Here is a 7,099-nt window from a genome sequence, read left to right as displayed (position 1 = left end):
GATCGTGACCAAGACATAACCAAAAGATTCGATGGAGCATCATAGGTCCATTCCAAAAGATTCGATGAAGCGTCATAGGTCCGAATGGAGGGTGCCAATGTATGAAATACCTTTCATATTTTTGGTTCATTTGTCTATTCACAAAGGGTGTTTTTGTAATATTCAAAAACCTACTCAAAACCAGAAACAATGTTTAATTTTCCTACTTTTCATTTCTATTACTATTCTCATCACTCTCGAGTTTCTTCACTTTTCCCTTTCGTAACCCTAAGGTCTAATTGTGTTAACATAAGTAGGACCGAGAATACTCAAAAGGACGGTCCGGTCAAAATGGATCGTGTGACCTAGACCCATAAATTAGGATCTGACCGGTAAGGGATCCAAACAGATTGTGACCAAGAAAAAGACCCATAAAAAACTTGCAATCTGCAATATCTATATATTTCAGATTTTGTCAAAGAATTTGCAGAGCTCAACAGAAATAAGTTCATAAAATTGTGAGATTAGAGACTGTTAGAAGTAGTCCATTTACATCCAATACTGTACGCAGGATCAGTTACCGATCGATAAATAATCTAAGCTCAGTCAAGACCGATGGAACTATCCAATTCTAGACAATTGTTGAGGTTATCAAATTTTACCACAATCCAGCATTGATCTAAAATAGTTCAGACCCAACAAGTCTCAAGGAACCAAGATTTAGTTAATATTTCATTTGACATGGTTTCCTTCAATAGTTCTTTGGACTGAACTGAATTAATGATGACTTGCAGACCAGTTCAATTCAGTTGTTCTTTGGGATGTACCCCATGAAACAGTCCACCAAAGCAAGCAGTTTAAAATAGTAAATTCATGTTGACAGCACAAAAAAATAATTGGATGTAAATTGGATAGTGAGTTTCTAAACTAAAGAATAGAAGATTGATTGAATCTTGCTTAAGTAGGGGATTGCAACTAACAGTGAACAGTAGAAGGTGATACTAGTTCAATTCAAATTGAACTGAACCGCGACTCAATCCACAATATTAGTTCTTAACTGAATGCACTTCTGGTTCCTTTATCATTGGATATCGGCAAAAGACAGAATTTCAAAACAAATCAGTTCTGAAATTAATCGAGAAGTGAACTCACAATTTCAATTCAGTCCAGTCATTTTTTAAACTGAGGCTGCGACATGAAGAGCATTTGGTCAAGTGGTGATGTGATCTAACTGCTAACTGGGAACAGAGCTTCTACTGTCAGATCTACATCAAATTTGGTATCACAACATACCAATATAGAAACTGAGTTTGCTTCTGTGCTCGTGCGCTACATCAGGTTTTTTTTAAAGAATTGGATTTGCTTTGTCCAAGTTCCAACCAATTATATTGCTCAGTATCATTCTCCTCACATCCCCTCTTCTTCCCACAGACATATTGGTTCTTACCAAATGTGATGTTAATGTTCTATAATTGATCTAGTACCTCACTCTCTGGCAGCGAAATCGGAGCTAGTGTTACTTCTACTTTGCCATCAAAAGATAACTTATCATACCGAAATCTTTGATTGTACTCTAAGAATTGCCGGTGGTCCATGTAACAAAATTTCCATCCATGCTTTAAATAATACGAACATGTGTCCATGTTGTAAGAAGGACAGACCAGACACCCTTTAGTGTGAGTCGAAATTCTCCCGCAGATGATTAAACTTTGAAAGGTTAAACTAGGCGGGTCCTTGAAAGAACTCTCACCGGACTAGGCTGCTAGGGAGAAGAGAGTGTGATAACTTTCCTCATTGCCGTATTGAAAGCATACGTTAATTTTTTTTCTTGTTTTTAGTATAAACATGATTTTATGTTTCTTATGAGATACATGGATCTGAATCAACAGTTAACTGGATACCCTGACTCACCATCAGTTCTTAAAATCCAAAACAAAGAGGATATAATAAACACTGCTTCGTGTCAAGGACTCAAATGAGAAATATGAGACAATAGTATAATAAGATAACAATGCACTACTGAGAGAAACTTACCTCTGGTTTCCATGTATAGCAGCGTTCATGTGCAAATATCATCTAATGGTTTGGTTAAAGAGTGTAAAACAACCACCTAAAGAACAAAGAAATATAAGAAACACCAGGAATCAAATGACAAATGAGATACAATAGTATAAAAAGAAAACAGTGCATTACCCAGAGAAACTTAACTCTGTTTCCAAGTACAGTAGTTCATGTGCAAATCATCGACCATCAACAATGATGATGTTGACACAAAGACAAAGAGATAAATACTTAGCCGCTTGCTTTGATATATCTGCACAAAGAGATAAAATATGTACATTATTATGAAGAATTGGATGGATTTTAAACAGAGAGATTGTACCTTGAGCTTGTCAAGTTGATCTTGGGTGATTTTTGGGGACTGGAAATTGGGCTGGAGAGCATGGATCGCTGCCATTGCAGCTTCTCTCATTTCATCTTCACCCAACTGCTATTCACCACACCAGGAGAGAAAAAAGGGCAAGAAAAATAATATTTTGAAATCAACAAAACCGTGTTCCTAGGGGTGTCGATGGATCCAGACGGTTCGATCGATGGATCCTCCGAATCCGAACTTTAACTTTAATGGACCGGATAAGGGCATACTAGAAAGATCCATGGACGGGTTTTGGATCCTCATCACAGGATTCAAAATTTTTTTGGATCGGATCCGGACATGCAAAGAAAATCCGATGGATAGTCATGATCCGAAGTTTTTTTACAAAAAATACCCTTATAATGTTTGTAATAACATATGTAATAAAGTATGTAATAACATATGTAATGTGTAGAGTATTTCTCTAAAAGCAAATAAATTTCACATTTATGCAATTTCGTGCTTCACTTTCATGTTTCATCTCTTTTCACGATACATCTCTACATCTCTTCCTCTTCCTCCATCATTTTATTCATTTGTGTATTCATATTTGGATTTCATTTGGTGAACAACTCGTTTTTTTTTTGAAAAGTAGCGGAATACATCAATTAAAGAAACCGACCGAGATGGTCAAGTACAAAGATAGGCAAACAATAAAAAGAGATACATTAAGGGGGAAGCTCATCGAAAAGAGCTAGATCATCCTTGGATTTCATTTGGTGAACAACTCTGTTCATGGGTTTCCATCATTGCGCAGGTATTAGGGTTCTGAGTCACTTGGGAGCTATTACATATCTTTTGATCCGGTCAAGAACATTGGTTTACTACATTATAACTTCATTTTAACATTTTAATTGTGTACAATGTAAGCATGACCTACTAGGACTCGTCCAATTTGAAATGGATCGTGGCCGGGACACAGGAAGTAGGATCCGAGGAACACTCCAAATCCGATCCGGCCGACTAGGGATTGAATGGATCATGACTGAGACATAAAGTGGATTTGATTCCGAAGTGAATCCATTGACACCCCTACGTGTTCCAAAAAGGTAGCAGCTGTTAGGGGTAAAATCAGCCCTTCCACTAAAAATCTGACACTTGGCACATAGCCCAAATAGGTAACAGAACTTGCCCAAAGGGATAATTCGCACCCCTTTTAACATGAATTGATGTAAAAAATCGTTAAAGTCTTCCACAATTAACGTTAAAATGGGTGCTGATTTCTTAATTGACCATTAGAGTGGTCTTCCAGAGTCCAAACTTTGGGACCCCTAATGCGTGTTCTTTGAGCACTGGACGAGCTCGAGTGGATTTTGGTACCAAGAGCAGGTTTAAAAGAGAATCTTAGAAGAACGATAAATAATAATAAATGGTTCAAAAATTCACCTGAAGATGGTCTTTTATTTGCAGAATCCAAGCTATAGGATTCAATTCCTACACTCGAGATTTTTAGATCCGTTTGCAGAGCTTTTATAAGGTGTTGCAGAGTAATTCGATAGAGAAAGAAGTGGATGTTTATCTTTGCTAGATTCAATGGGTTTGGAGAGGGAAATTCACCTTCCGTGTAATAAGAAACAAGTTTAGAGAGATTTAGAAGATTAGGATTTTCATCAGTATCTGGTTTTTTTTCTTTAAACCGAACCGACTCGAGACCCATGATTTTGTAACCCGACCCAGGGTTTTTTCGGGTCAGGTCTATTCAGGTCGGGTAAAACTCCATACAAGTTGCAACCCAAGGATAGAGGTGGCAACAGTTTGGTTTCGGCCCGGTTGGGGCGAAACCAAACTAAAACCGAACCCCTACACTCCAAACCGAAACCGAACCGAACCGAATTGCTAAATGGCCAAACCGAGCTGATTCAAGAATTTCGGTTTCGGTTCGGTTTTCAGTTTCTTTGGTTTCTCTCGGGGTGTAAAATAATTGGGCCCTTTCCATTCAAACATGACGTGAAAGCGGTGGGCCCACCCTATTAATGGATTTGGTTGGCGTGGATGGGAATCACCTTATGAAAACATGGGTTTGGGTGGAAATGGTGAGCCCACTGATGGATATAAAATGATCGGCCCCATCATACGCATGGGTTTATATTGGGCCCTACCATATAGAAAACATGATATGTAAAATGTGAGGCCTCCCATGCTATATATGGCTGTAAAATGATGTGCTCACCTTAACAAGTGTGTAGTCTGTGTAGAGAACCGAATGAAATAGGCGCCCCTTCAATTTTCAAATGCCACACATCACTATGTTTTGATACTTTTAGTGTTTCGGTTCGGTTTCGGTTCGGCAAGGGTTCAAACCGAAACCGAACCGAACCGAACATCGGTTTGGTTCTACCGACTGAAACCGAACCGAAATTTGAATCGGTTTGATTTACGCAAACCGAAACTGAATTTTCGGTTCGGTTTCGGCCCGGTTCGGCCAACTTTGCCAGGCCTATCCAAGGGGTAATATTTGTACCCAAACCAAAGATTGGATTGGAAGTGGTAATATTTTTACCCAATCTAAGAGATTGTAGGGGATAATATTTGTACCCAGCATAAGAGATTTGATTGGACTGGGTGGTATATGTACCCGGTCCAAGAGATTGGAAAGGGTTGTATTTATACCAAATCCAGGAGAATAGATTGGAAGGGGTAATATTTGTACCCAATCCTAGAGATTATAGGAGGTAGTATTTGTACCCAGAGGATTTATCTTTTATCATTTATCTTTTTTACTTGTACCCATTGGCATCCCTGAGGATTTTAGGTGTAGTTGTAGTTGTAATTGTTACTTTCTATACTTGTCGTGCATCATACGAGTGTACAAGGTATCCATGTTTCTTGTTTGCTAATTATCATCCAATATAATTCATTTTGGGAAGTGACAAATGCGCCCCTTTTCATCACCAGGGACACCGAGCAGCAGTGTACGAGGAAATCAAAATGCTCTAATCTATATTATGTACAACATGAAGCTGCAAGAAAGAAGATGCAGAACATTGATCCAATCTTGGCAGACCATATTGATTCTAACAATAATTGGATAGCTGCAAAAGGAAGATTCTTTTATTCTTGTTGATCGTAGCAGTCTGGATAACAATGGCATGGTGTTTGATTTCATTGCTATTCAATCATTTCTTGTTCGTTCAACTGATGTAGCACTTTGACCACCATCCCAATTGGTTGGTAATAGTTTTGGATCTACTTCCCCACCTAATAGGAGAAAGAGTACTACTAAAAGTAAGTATAATTTCTAGTTTTATAAAATCTATATTCCAATTCAGCTTTATAATGATTATTTTGAACATTAATGCAGTTAAAATTAAAGGTAAGGTTGTAGCACATGTGTATCATGTTACAATAGACGAGGGAGAGGAGTATAGATAATCCCCCATATAGGAATTATAAGTATATTGAGCCTACACAAAGTTCAAGAAAGATATGAACCACTAACCTATAAAGTTATGTTGCCAAAATATGATTACTATATAATGACAATGTAAACAAGACGAAAAGTTAGGGACAGTGCTAAGCACACAGATACAATAGCACATTCTTTTTTATCAGGATTAACATACTTACTATTTACATTAATAAACCTAAGGCAAACTATTACTGATGAAGTAGAAGAACTTCGATCAGAACATACCTCCATGGCACAAGCATTACATAGAAGCAGAGTAACAAGAAGTTGGTGCTGCTTTTGAACGACCGGAAAGATAACAGCTGAAAAACTTAAATTGACCAAAATAATGAGAAATGCACAAAATAATCAAAGACAAAGTTATGAGCTTCGTGACATATACAGTTGACAGTCTGTAATAGATAGCTTCACAATGGAGTACTTGCCAACATGAGATTGCAGAATATAACAAGGACTGTTGATAAACTTTACAAGATACACAATCAAGGTTTTTGATGAAGAAATGAATATACTGTTAAATTTTTAGTGATTTATGTCCTTTCTCACTGTATGGAAGTGTGATTTCAAAAGGGTAAATTTTTTCGTTACTGGACTATTGCTTGGATCCGTCAAAGGGAGCGGTTTCTAGGAAAGCTGCCCTCCTGTTTCTTTTAAGTGTTGGAGTTGCAATTTATAATTCAATTAGATAAGAAAAAAGCGCCCAATGCAATAGCTTTGATTGGGAAATTTATCCATGCAATGTATGATGAATGATGACTAAAGGCAGGCATCAACACGGCTGAAATTGCAATCTACATTTCTGTTTTTTTGAAAGAGATAATGCTTTATTAAGAAGAAAGATAATTCTTTTTAAAAGAGATAATGTGTTACTTGGAACGCGGTTCATTCCGGTACGCAGTACGGGAATAGGTACGGGGTATAATGAGGGTAGGCTTGGTTCACTGTTTGCGGTCCTGGGTTGATTTGGGATTAAAATCAATTTTCAAAATCTAAAACGAATAGGGCATTAGGGGATTGTAAACTAATAAAAAAATGTCAAATGAGTAAACTTTATGAGAAAAGAATATGATATAATAATCAACTGACAAGTTTGGTTAGCTTGAACAAGGGAAATACCAAAATTTTAAGAGTGTAATACACTAGAGGAAGCATGATATCCGCGTGTAAATTGTAACTGGAGCACTTGGAGATAAAAACCTGTGTTGATGTCTCTCTCAAAGGGCGAAAAATAGCTCTTCCATTTTGGAGGCTAAAAGAGCACTTGGACGCATGATATCAACGTATGTTGACATTCA

At 37.4% G+C, this 7,099-nt stretch overlaps 1 long non-coding RNA gene across 1 annotated transcript; it reads right to left on the bottom strand.

Annotated features, from left to right (window-relative positions):
* Positions 1-697: 697 nt before the first annotated feature.
* LOC143848984 (uncharacterized) lies at positions 698-4,054 on the bottom strand. Its single transcript, XR_013235513.1, has 3 exons — positions 2,363-4,054; positions 2,188-2,293; positions 698-2,089 (listed from the first exon to the last, which is right to left on the bottom strand). It is a non-coding gene; the product is annotated as an uncharacterized LOC143848984 (long non-coding RNA).
* Positions 4,055-7,099: the final 3,045 nt, after the last annotated feature.

Source organism: Tasmannia lanceolata, unplaced genomic scaffold (genome assembly GCF_043159265.1).
Source record: "Tasmannia lanceolata isolate RefF3 unplaced genomic scaffold, GAP_Taslan_0.1 ptg000016l, whole genome shotgun sequence".
Classification (NCBI taxonomy): Eukaryota; Viridiplantae; Streptophyta; class Magnoliopsida; order Canellales; family Winteraceae; genus Tasmannia; species Tasmannia lanceolata.
This window is presented reverse-complemented; position numbering and strand designations above follow the sequence as displayed.